The sequence below is a fragment of the Geotrypetes seraphini genome, chromosome 11, assembly GCF_902459505.1.
Source record: "Geotrypetes seraphini chromosome 11, aGeoSer1.1, whole genome shotgun sequence".
In the NCBI taxonomy this organism is placed as follows: Eukaryota; Metazoa; Chordata; class Amphibia; order Gymnophiona; family Dermophiidae; genus Geotrypetes; species Geotrypetes seraphini.
In genome coordinates, this window is record NC_047094.1 from 53,927,857 (window position 1) to 53,941,151 (window position 13,295).

The following is a 13,295-nucleotide window of genomic DNA, read 5'->3' on the forward strand; positions in this document are numbered from 1 at the left end:
TGAAAAATCAATTCAACAGACCAAATCGAATCAAATCAAAAAAGTTTTCCCTGAATTGGGCAGCACTATTGTTTAGTAAAGGATCAGTCAGTAAGTGCAATGTTTTAGAGAAATCTATATAATGTCCTTATGATCTAATCTAATCTAATCTAATCCTTAGGTTTGTATACCGCATCATCTCCACGTTCGTAGAGCTCGAAGCGGTTTATAGTAGGAGAAATAGGAAGGAACTACAACAGAGGGTTAGAGGTAGAAGTGTGAAGAAAATTTAGAGGACTTGGGATGCCAAGATATAAGAGTTTCCTTGATTCCTAAGTTGGAGGGAGACTTACATTTTTTGAGAAAAGCCAGGTTTTCAGATGTTTGCGGAAAACTTGGAGAGAGCTCAAGTTCCGAAGAGGGGAGGTAAGGTTGTTCCAGAGCTCAGTGATTTTGAAGTGGAGGGAGGTCCCTAGCTTTCCTGTGTGGGAAATGCCTTTTAGCGAGGGGAAGGATAGTTTTAATTTGTGGGAGGATCTAGTGGTATTAGGGTTTGAGGAATTCCAAGAAAGAGGGATAAAGGGAGGGAGGATACCATATAGGATTTTGAAAGTTAAACAGGCGCATTTATAGTGGACCCTGGTGGTTCATCTAAAGAAAGGACTGGATGGCAATGAGAGAGAGAGTAAGTTTCAGAGATAAGGCACAAAAATAAGAATGTGCTGAGGAGACTACACAAGTTCAAAGCTTCAATGATCATCATTAAGCAGAACAGCTCCAGGAAGTAAGAAATTTCTCAGATGGTGTCAGGATGACTATTGGCTTGAACAGATGTCCTAATACAATCTCCTTTAACAGAAAACTGAAAATATCTCTTTAACAGAAGATTGTAATATATAAAAGAGATTGTGCAGGAAAGCATACTGTATATAGAAATTCTTAATTTTTTTTATAGGACCAAATATACTAGTAAATCTTCACACCATTTAGGCCTAGATTCTGTAAATGGTGCCCAAAGGTAGGCGTTGAAATGATGCATGCTAACCTAGTATTCTGTAAAGGGAGTTAATCGCTGAATAATCTTTACAGAATAGTAGCTCAGTGTGCATTTCACACCTAACTTTCAGTGCAAGCATTTATGCCTGCCAAAGGCTGGTATAAATGCTCATACCTAATTGATGTTAGGTGGACAAATGCAGGTAATCTATAACATCGCACCTAATTTCTGGGAATGCCCCTGACCTGCCAAGAGGAGGAAAACAAAACACAACCCTTTGCACAGAATACCAGAAACATAGAAACATAGAAATAGACGGCAGATAAGGGCCCACGGCCCATCTAGTCTGCCCACCTTAATGTCCCTCCCCTACCTTTGCCCTGTGAATAGATCCCATGTGCCGATCCCATTTGGCCTTAAAATCAGGAACAGAGATTACTAAAGTGGCATATATGCCACTATCAATACTAGACTAGCCAAATAATATTTATTGAAAATTTATATAGCATGAACTGGATATATAAAGCACTATGTTATATTATACATATATATTGAAACATACTAGGGAATTCTATAAATGACACCTAAAAAATTAGGCACTATTTCCAGACATGCAAGGTACCTAAACCAGTGTTTTTCAACCTTTTTTGGGCAAAGGCACACTTGTTTCATGAAAAAAATCACGAGGCACACCACCATTAGAAAATGTTAAAAAATTTAACTCTGTGCCTATATTGACTATATATAAAGTAATTCACTTGAGTGCCACCGCCGCCATCGGGAACAGGCCGGCGCCAAGTTCTCCCTGCTTCTCTTCCCCGCGGGGCCGACCAACTCTCACCACCCGTCGTCAATTCTAACGTCGGAGAGGACGTTCTAGGCCAGCCACGATTGGCTGGCCCAGAACGTCCTCTTCGACGTCAGAATTGACGCGAGTGGCGAGAGTTGGCCGGCCCCACAGGGAAAAGCAGGGAGAACTTGGCGCCAGCCTGTTCCCGATAGCGGCGGTGGCACTCAAGTGGCTAAAGAGCCGCAGTTTGCCGGCCTAGGGACAACACTGGAGGGTGGCCAGCTGTGCACCCCCTTGGGACGTAAACCCGGGGTGGGGCAGACCGCCCCCCCCCCCACCCTGGTATGCCACTATCTGTACCTCACTCCCTCCCTATGACCAAAAATTCTCCTTTCTTCTATTCCCCGTGTACACAACCATCTCTTTCCCTCCCTTCCTCTCTCCCAAGTTCATGCCTTGTGTCCAAAACGCACTCCCTCCCCCCTTTTGTGTTCCGTGTTTGCCTCCCAGCCCATCTTTGCAACTTTCTCAGCAAAACGAAGCTCAAGCCGCGAGGCTTGTCTTCTGCTTCCTGCCTGCCCTGCCGCGCACAAATAGCCGAACGGAAGTATTCTCCGACGTCAGCGCTGACATCGGAGGGCAGGCTTTGCTTAAGCCCTCCCTCCGACGTCAGCGCTGACATCGGGGAACGCTTGCGATCGGCTATATGTTAGCTGCAGGGCAGGCAGGAACAGAAGACGAGCCTCGCGGCTCGAGATGTATTGAACTCCTGTCCACGTGGGGTGGACCGCCCCTCTCCCTAGACTGTGGCCTAGGACCCTGGGGGAGCCCGGGCCCCCTGTCAGCTCCGGGCCCCTGAATGCAGGACTGGTGGTACTGCCCTGATGGCGGCCCTGACCGTACGGCACACCAGGCAACATCTCGCGGCACACTAGTGTGCCGCGGAACAGCGGTTGAAAAACACTGACCTAAACGATGCTTCAATGGAAGACTGTGTAACCACCACTATAAGGCTGATAATTTATATTGAGACAAAGCGTCACTGCCTCTCTTGAATCACATCTCAATTTTACTCCTCACTGTGTGCTGTTTAAACCATTTTCATTTCAGATATGTGTTATGTTTGTTAATGGACCTCAGTAATACCCTCCTCCATCCGTTATAGCAAATTTTTAAACAGGGAGTCTTGAGAGCAAAAATCCTCACCGGTCCAATTGTTACTATCTTTTATGCTTAAACTTTTAAATTTTTAAATTATTGAAACCTTGAATCTTTTCAATTCTTAGATATGTACTTATCTTTTACATGCAGCGGTTGAACCCTGACATGTTTCGCTTCCGCTTCGTCAGGGATCCATACTACAAATAAATATAGCTTATATCAGTACACAATTACCAATATCCTACTATGAGTTAAAACTTTCATACTCATTTTCCTCATTCACTCACCGTAAGCCGCTTAACATCCACCCCGCTCTAAGTTTAAATTGCAAGATGGCGGCGGCCTCTTTCATGTAGCTATTTATAGATCTTGTGAAGAAGACCAACCCCCTACTTGCTCCAATGTGCATCCAATCACAATTCAATATAGAATTAAGGGGGAACTCTCAACAACTAAACCTGGAGAAATCAATATAAGGTAGACCATTCTATTTCCGAATTTAACCCCGCAGGTTCCACCGTATTAAGCCGGTGGATCCAGCGCTGCTCTTTAACATTTAAAGCTGCCTCGATGTTACCACCCACCCTCCCCTCGCTGACGTCATCTATGATTCTCCATCTTAAATCAAGTATAGAATGGTTCAACTGCAACATATGCTGAACCATCGGTGCTTCCTTCTTTTTATTCTTTATGCGTGATTTATGTTCGTTAAGACGAACCTTCACTGGTCTGCTGGTCCTCCCTATGTATATTAAGTTCCAGGGGCATATGATCACCCCCCTGCTGTTGCAATCAGAAATGGATCTAGATTCAATGGTGATATATTTACCTTGCCCCCTCTATGGTGATATTACACCATTGGCATTTTCCGCATGCTTGATTTCAGCATAATCATGAAACTTCTTAAAATTTAGAACCTGTCCAATAGTTTTACCTCTCTGGAAAGCTATCATAGGGAAATCTCTTAGATTTGTGTGCAGCCCCAATATGTGCCAATGTTTCCTCATAAACTGTATGAGCAATTTTGTAGCCCTTGAAAATGGTAAAACACATATGAGGCGTTCATCTTCCTCTTCCTTCTTCCTCTCCTCAAGCAATAGTTCCCTATGTGCATACCGTGATCTTAGGTAAGCTTTCTTTAATGCCCTCTTCGGGTAACCTCTCTCCAAAAATCTGCCTTCTAGCACCTTAGCTTGATGTTTAAAATCTTGTACATCAGAACAATTTCTTCTAATTCTAAAATATTGACTAATGGGTAAGTTCAATTTTAAATTTACTGGGTGGTGACTAGAAAAATGCAAAAGGGTATTCCGGGACATGGGTTTCCTATAGATGGTAGTGGAGAAACCCTCATGAGTGTGCTTTACTATGAGATCTAAAAATTCAATTTTCTGTTGGTGAAAGGCATATGTAAACTTGATTTGTGGATCTCTGGAATTTAGGTAATCCAAAAATTCTGTCAATCCATTTATTGTGCCTCTCCACAAGAAAAAAAACATCATCCAGGAATCTAGTCCAACCGCTGCATGTAAAAGATAAGTACATATCTAAGAATTGAAAAGATTCAAGGTTTCAATAATTTAAAAATTTAAAAGTTTAAGCATAAAAGATAGTAACAATTGGACCGGTGAGGATTTTTGCTCTCAAGATTCCCCGTTTAAAAATTTGCTATAACGGATGGAGGAGGGTATTGCTGAGGTCCATTAACAAACATAGCACATATCTGAAATGAAAATGGTTTAAACAGCACACAGTGAGGAGTAAAATTGAGATGTGATTCAAGAGAGTCAATGGAAGACTGGCCATGCATCTTTAGAGTTGCACAAGGCACATATTTTACACACATTTTATATGATATATTTTACTTATTATATATTTTTTATTATTCATTACTAATCACAGTCATTTTCACAACATCACTGGGCACTCACATAAAGCCACACACACTACTACATGTTTTTTCGATCACTCATTCTCTTGTTAGCAGGACTCAAGTCCCCTCAATAATCCATTAGCAGCATGCACTTGCACCATATCACATCTGCATCAGTTTTCACATTTATCTTCATTTGCACATGTACCACTATTCCACTTTCCACTAGCACCATATCACATTTGTATCTTTTCCGTTTTATTTCATACACATATTTTCATGTCCATATATCCCTTCAGGATCCTAGAGGAAGGTCTTTTATGGCCGAAACACACCCATGTCGGGTCCATACAACAACATTTTTACTATGTATCTTTGGACAGTTTTATTACTCAGCACCTGAGAGGCCTTAGGTATCTGGTCAATTGGAGCCTTAAGTCTCTCCCAGTGCATCCAATGGGAGGGGCCTTAGGCATCTGAGCCAATCAGGGCCTTAGGCTCCCTCCAGCTGGACCTTCTGTTTACAAGGTACGGGGGAGTTGGGGGTGGATCTCCCCTTTAGGGGTTTGCCAGGTGGGTAGAGGAGTGGTCACCGTATGGGTGGGAGGGTCACTCAATCACTGGGGGAGGGTTTCAAGGGGCTTCTGGCAGGAGGGAGTGGGCATCCCTCCTACCTATCGCAGTTGAGTGGGGATGGAGTATTTCAGGGGGGTGTTCTGATAGGAGGGAGTCAGCATCCTTCCTGCCTATCACTGTTGGGTGGGGAGGTGTTTTGGGGGGGTTCCAGCAGAAGGAATTGGACACTCCTCCTGCCAGGGATTGCTTGGGGGGTTCCGGCAGAAGGAATTGGCCACTCCTTATGCTGGAGGATGCTTCTGGGGGGGTTGCAGGATGGAGTGGGCATTCTTCCTTAAATTCAACTTTGCAGGGAGGGTGAGTTCCCTGCCATGGCCACTCAGCTGATCACGACAGTGAGATTTCTTTGCTACAATCAGCATAGCAGCCGGGTCTATTTGAAATGTAGACCAGCTTTTTGTTGGCCTACATTTCAGGTGCTTATTGAGGCCCTAGGGAGACATGGATTGCTGCCTAAGCTCGCCCAAGGCCACTTAAGGGAGAAACCAAGCCCATGCTTAGACTTGGGCAAGCTTAAGAGTCTGTACACTTCTCCCTCAACCACGACAGACACCTACTTTGTAGGGTGTGTGTGTGTGGGTGGGTGGGGGGGTGTGTGGGTGGGTGTGTGTGTGGGTCGGTGTGTGGGTGGGTGTGGATGTGTTTGTGGGGAGGTTGGGGGGGTGTGGGGGTGGGGGTGGGGGGGTGTCTGTGTGTCCTAACTTTTACACTGATTGAAATAATATCAATAAAAAGTACAATTTGTGAGGCATGCTGGGTTCTGCATTGTGCACAGAAAACCAAACATCAGCTCAATACTATTGATATATCAGTCCAGCTATCCCAAAAATTTTAGTCCTTATTCAATTCACAAAACCACAACAAATAAAGAAGTGAATTTGAGGAGGGAGGAGCTTACCAAGATGGCGGACTGAAGCTGTTAGGCTGAATGCTCCCGAGCCTTATTTTCAAAATGGTGAAGCGTAAGTCCAAGACCTGGGTTTTTCCTGTCAAACCCGGGTCACAGCAATTGCCTGGCCCCATAGATGAGTTCGTCAAACATCAGACCCAAGGAGAACCGGAGAGAGAGTCTGCGGCGTGATGGGGGGGCATTTCGGAGAGCCCTTCCATCTCTTTTGAGGCGGCCAGCTTCTCTCCGGAGGAACGAGACACACCTGCACAGCCACTCCCTCAACTGAGTTTGCAGGGCGAGAAGAGTGTGGTGGTGACTTCCGGGAGCTGCGAGGAGGAGGAAAATGAAGAACTGGCAGCCCGAACAGTGTCTTCTGCCTTTCCAACACAACTGCAACCTCAGGAAGTCTTGGGGAAAGTAGAGGAATGGCAAGAATCACCATTACTTTTGAACTTTCAAAAAGGTACTGAGCAGCTTAAAGAATTAAACTTTAAATGTTCCCTAGCTCCTCTAGAAAAACCTTCAGTGGTGGATTTAAACTCTATTTGGGAGGCAATATCAACATTACAGACTTCCCTGGGAAATCAATTGCAAACTCTGTCTACTCACTGTGCAGGGATACTTTCTGAGATCTTAAAATTGCAAAAAAAAAAAAAAAAAAAGTGTGCAAATTGGAGGAAAAGTCATTAGAACATGAAAGAAAATTGGAAGCTATTGTAAATGTTGAGAAAAAAATCACTTGAGCAGGAAAAAAAAATTGGAAATACTGGGAGCACATAATCAGCTCCTTATGAGGGATAATGATAATACAGTGGTACTTCGGTTTACGAGTGCACCGGTTTGCGAGTGTTTTGCAAGACGAGCATCCTCCCCCTGCTATCCAGCACCCTCCCTCCATGATCCGGCACCCCCCCCCCCCCCGTCACGATTGGGCACCCCCCACCGCTGCTTACTGTCATCTGGGCACCAACACCGGCATGTCCTGTGCGTTGGTGCCGGTGCCCGAAGATCAGCCTCCTCTTCTTGCTGGGCCTTGAGCATCTGCGCATGCTCAAGGCCTGCGAGTTCACTGAGAGAATGTGCCGGTGCCCAGATGACAGTAAGCAGCGGTGGGAGGTGCCCAATCACGGCGGAGGATGCCTGATCGCGGCTGGAGGGTGCCCAATCGTGGCGGGGGGGTGCCGGATCGCAGGGGGGGGGAGGGTGCCAGATCACAGGGGGGGCCTTTGGGGGGAGCAATGCCGGTTCTCATGGGGGGGGATAGAGCAGCGCCGCTGGCCTCGGGGTTGGAAACGTATCAAAGCGAGTTTCCATTATTTCCTATGGGGAAACTCGCTTTGATAAATGAACATTTTGGATTACGAGCATGCTCCTGGAACGGATTATGCTCTTAATCCAAGGTACCACTTTATTAATTTTAAGATGGAGGTTCTTGAAAAGTTAACAAGCAGACAAAATTTGAGACTGATCAACTTTCCTAAATCAATTTCCACTACAGCTCTTGATATGTTTAAACGGTACCTTTAGGAGATTCTAAAAGTCCCACAAAATTCCTTTCCACCAATTTCAAAAATTTATTATATTTCCTTGGGAAAGAAGAAGATTCTGGAGGATAATCAAAAACCAGTAATAGACGTATTGGACTTAACAAATCTATTAGAGAAGTCAGAATCAGAGGAATTAATGGTTGCTACACTTTTTGTTCAACTAGCATTAGATTCAGATACAGAATGTCTCTTGAAGTTGTTTTTTAAACATAAAGATGTTTTGTTTCTGAATCAAAAAATAAGAATGTATCCAGATGTTTCTAGGATAACTCAGAAAAAAAGGAAACAGTTTTTACTCTTGAGACCACAGGTGTTAAAAATTAGAGCTACGTTTATATTGAGATACCCCTGTAAATGTTTAGTTAATTTTAGGGGAGCTAAATATACTTTTTTTGAATCTGCACAGTTATCGAGGTTCTTATTGGATAAGGAGGTGACGACTGCAAGTACCCCCATTTGTAACCAAGATAATGTTCCTAGTTAGTAAATTGGATCCACTTCAGCCTGCTTAAAATGTTTCTTATAAAATGCTGGATTAAACAGTCTCTGATTTGTGATACTCCTTCCTCAATGATTGTGGACTAATTAACAGTAGAAAGAATGTTTAATTTTTCTTATATTGCTTAATGTGATTTACTATATGGTGGACACTTTTATTTCATTATGATTGTTGCTATCATAATATTTAAACTCAATAAAGATAAAGTAACAAAAAAAAAAAAAAGAAGTGAATTTTTTTAAACTGTGAGCCAAACAGACACAATTGCAACCATATCAAGAACAGCCCTCAAACAGAGTTAACAAATGGCTCCAGATAAAGGAGGACAAATTGAGATATCCAGGTTTTACTTTCATTGCTTTCAATGGAAATAAAACCCAGATTTAATAATAATAATAACAGTTTATATACCGCAAGGCCGTAAAATTCTATGTGGTTTACAATAGTTAAAAATACAACAAATTGAATAAAACTAAAAAGGTAAAAGTCAATAGCTAAAAAACCCTAAAAAGATCTAATTATTGCATGATAAAATTCTACAAATCAGCTACCTAAGTACTTCAAAAACAGGTATGTTTTTAGGTGTCTCCTAAATTCCCCATAAGTGTCAGTAAGCAGAAACAATGGTTCTAGATCTTTGCCCTATAATGCTGCCCGATATGAAAAAAGATATTGATGATGTTTTTTAAGTTTACATCCTCTAACCGGCGGAAGCCATATGGTAACCCTACCCTCAAAATATCACCCTCTTTTACTAAGCCCAATAGCACAGGTCAACGCGTTAAATGCTCCAATGCCCATAGGGATTGAATGGCTATCGGAGCATTTGTCATGTGGCACTTGCTCCCACGGCTTAGTAAAAGATGTCCTTAGTGCTTTTTTTTAAGTGTAAAAGCAAACCAATTGCACATGGCTTAGTGCTTTTCTCAGTGTGAAGCGAAACCAAACAGCACAAACAGACAATGTCCATTTCAAAGCAACAAAAACAAAGCCAGCAAATAAAGAAAAGAAAAATTCAATCCAGTACAGCCCTCAGAATATCAAACGCAAATAACTTAGGGCCTCTTTTACAAAGTTGCGGTAGTGATGCTGCCATGGTAAACACACCAAAGCCCATAGGAAGTGTGGATTTGGAAAAAAAAAAAAGTGTTTTTCTGTCATTTACAGGAAACTTGAAACCTACCAATATATAAGCTATCCTTAACATTAACCTATAAGACAAGGCTTATTGCCTTTTCAATGAGAAACCAAACAAACAAAAGAATATCAATGTCCACTATAACTGTTTGGTTTAGAATTATGTTTTAGAAATATTCTTGTTTCCAAGCTACTAAACAAATTGGACTAGTACAGATTGATTCTACATAGATATTCAATGTGCTATTGGAATAACTGGCTTCTTTCACACAGACAGACCCTCAACAAGCATGGGATAAGTATCTCCAAACTAAAAATATGTAGACAAAAGTTAAACTTTGAACTGCCAAGAAGCCAGACGGTCCAAGTGACAAAAAGAAATTTTATTTTTTTTTGTTTTGTTTTTTACTAAGAATAACAAAAGTAAAGAACAAGTAAAGAAAAAATGGTAGAAAGATATTACGGGTTGAAGGCAACATAGACTGGACAAAGTACAGAAAAGCACTTCTTCGCTTAGCGGAAAACAAAAAACTGAGGAACCGCGAGCCGATATCAGGCAGGAAGGCACTCATGCATACGTGATGCGGGCAGTCATGAAATTTCTTAAAACTTAAAATGACAGTTCACTTTTAATACTGTTCGTACTGGGCTCCATTATGACATCACCCCACATGTTCGAATATGCTGCCTGCTTGTCCTTGGATAACCAGTTGTAATTTGGGTGCACATCCCCATTATTCTATAACATTGCATGCAGATTTTTGGAAAGCCCTCAACCTGCCTATGCCCCTCCCATGGCCAGACCCTCTTTTGGGGTGTTTGTTATGAAATTTGGGTACCCAGCCAGATGCAAGCGCAAATCCTAATTGGTGGTCAATAATTGGTTGATAGAACCTAATCAGTGCTGTTAATTGATCTGTTACCAATTAGGTTGTGTATACATCTTGGGATTGCCTCCAAAGTTTGATAGGCAAATATGGACATTCCTATAGAATTCAGGGATTTGTGACCATTGCCATAGCAGGCAGGAGCAGGTGGGCATCACTCCTACCTATAGGATCCCTAAGACCAAGGATATACAAAGTAGGCCCTGTCATTTGGGGGAAGAGGGAGAGGGATCCAGCTCATGAGGAAGAGGGGGAAAGTTGAGGGCACCTACTTCCCCTATGTGAGTCCCATCTGACATTCAGCCAGGGACTGCATAAGTGTCTTTTGGGATCCTGAATAAACATTGGTCAGGACCTACATAAGACCCAGCAGCTAACATATGCCAGCATAGCCCAGGGTATTCAATGCCAGTGCCCAGACATATCTCACATTGAATATTCATGCCTAATTCTGCCTGCGGTGAACAAGGTTTAAAAAATATACTGTCAACCAGTTTGTATCAAACATGGGTAAAAGTGCAAAATATAAATGCTGTGCTGACTATAGCTTTACTAGACACTTTACAGCTTCCCTGAACAGTCTTTATAGATTTCCTCACTGAACTCTTCTCAGGCTTTGTACTGGAAAACAAGGATTCCTCTGAATGGTCAAGCACTATTGAACTCACTCTGAGTTATATTGGCAATTGTATGAGGCTCCTATTCAGTTAACTCTTATTTCTGTAACCTTAGTGTTATCAGCCAGACTCTGTAGTTCTTGAACAACTTTCTTTAATAACATGAAGTATAGAATAAACACTTACAATTGATGATTTCAAGGCAGTTCAACTTTCACAGAATCTTCTCACTCTACCAGCCCATCCTATTCAAGGGAAAGCTAGGAGTATGTCCACACCTTGTGGAAAATAACACTGTGCTCCAGACTTAGATATTGCAACCTAAGCTATATTAGATTGTTAGAAAGAAAGGCAGAAAACCTGGTGAGAGAGCAATGCTAAACTCAAGTTCTCATTTAGCCATGTGGTCTACAAATATAGCAACTGTATTCTCTCAAACTGAAGAAGGGTGAACTTAAGCTCTGTAGTTGCAGCCCAGCTCTCTGGGAGAAGCAAAGATTTCTAGAGATTTAAGTCCACAGAGCACACTTTACTTATACATCTTAGCATAAACATTTATACTTGTTCTTATACAAGAAACTGAGCAAATGCCCATATAATATGGGGGCAGAACAAATGCTGTATTAAATTGTTACTTTTTCATGATATCCCAAATTACCATATTTAAAAACAGACCAAAGACACTAAAAATAAGTGCAAATAGTGAAACTCATTCTCAGCAGCACTGCTAGAAAAAATGTCCAAAAAAATACAAGCAAAATAGGGGCCCTCTCATTTCTTCCAGGCTAGAATGACACCATCTGCCTCCTGACAGTAAAGAGACACGCTTCTAATTATCAATTCAGATTTGGGAAGGATAAGTGGCTTAAAGCCCAGTATAGTCCAGAGGATACATTATACTAAAATAAAAACTGCAGGAACAAAAAAGGCAGAAAGATCAAAGAAGCCTATAAACTATAGAATTTGCAAATTTATTGCTCTCCTGTGCTTCCAAGGAAACCAGTCACAAAATAATTCTATTTCAAAACAGCCCTGTAAAACTTATATAAATAAAAAAACAAACTTTGAATATGCTCTGGAAAGTACAAAGAATAACACAATAGTTACCACATAGCATCCACTGCTTTCAGACAAACATGGTGCATGATGTAATCTATGATGCAGTCACTCAGCATATGACATTCCCTCCCCCACCCCAAGTCAGAGCAGAACCAAAGGGCAATGCAGCTGAGGAAAGATGAGACAATACAAAGGTCTTGTATACTACATGATAAGTGTCAAAATTGCCCCAGACAAAATAGACTAAGGTCATAATAAATTCTACAGATATATTGTTTATTGAGAGCTTCTATACCGCTACTAATGACTAGAGAGTCAATTCAGAGTGGTCTACATGAGTCTCTGCAAAGGCACTACAACACATGAGCTTCTGTAAAGGTGTTATGATACATGAGCTTCTGTAGAGATGGGAAGTAGAGAATGACACGGGGACAAATTTTTCCCTGTCCCCACTGGAGCTCATTTCCCCGTTCTTTTCCTGTCCCTGCCCCATTGCTGCAAGCTCTGTCCTCATCTGCACAAGCCTCAAACACTTTAAAATCTTAAGTGTTTGAGGCTTGTGTTGTTAAGGCAGAGCTTACAGGAATGGGGCAGGTACAGTGACAAAACTCACAGGGACAGGACAGGGAAACTGAGTTCATGCAGGGACGGGGACAAATTTGTTCCCATGTCTATCTCCCTTCCTTGAGTCATCTTTCCTCCCTCCCAGTGTAACATTTCTCCCTCCCTCCTCTCCACCACTATCATGTCCAACAATTCTCCCTTTCTTCCTTTCCCCATGTATACCTTCTCTCTTTCCCTCCCACTCCACATCCTAAGTCCAACATTTCTCTTTTTCTCTTCCCTCACCCACTGGCAGCATCTCTCTTTCCCTCCCATCCCACTACCCCACCCATGCATCTCTCTTTCCCTCTCTTCCTAACCCCCAGCCCGTGCAGAATCTGTTCTTCCCAACCCCCTCCTAGCCCATGCAGCATCTTTTCTTCCCTGTCTTCCCAATCCCCCAGCCCATGCAATATCTGTCCTTCTTGTTCCCCCCCAGCCCCCGCCCCGTGCAGCATCTGTCCTTCCCTCATTCCCAACCCCAGCCCCTCCTCTCTCTTAGCTGGATCCTGTGGTACAATCTCTCCCCAGTTCCTGACTCCCCCACCTACCAACACCCCACTGCTGTAATTTAAAATCTTCAGGCAGTTGGTAACGCAACAAATCCAGCCTCCCACC

General features: G+C 42.6%; 1 protein-coding gene across 9 annotated transcripts in view; it reads right to left on the reverse strand.

The window, feature by feature from the left end:
* The window catches only part of LOC117369236 (ankyrin repeat and fibronectin type-III domain-containing protein 1-like), a 1,092,487-nt gene that overhangs the window by 997,399 nt on the left and 81,793 nt on the right, over positions 1–13,295 (reverse strand). Inside the window, exon 1 of one of the 9 annotated variants that reach the window (XM_033963489.1) lies at positions 6,335–6,423. The exons of the other annotated variants lie outside the window; for them this stretch is intronic. The gene's annotated coding sequence lies outside the window, so the exon portion shown is untranslated. Of the gene's footprint in view, positions 1–6,334; positions 6,424–13,295 lie in introns of those variants that run through there. 9 annotated transcript variants of the gene reach the window in all.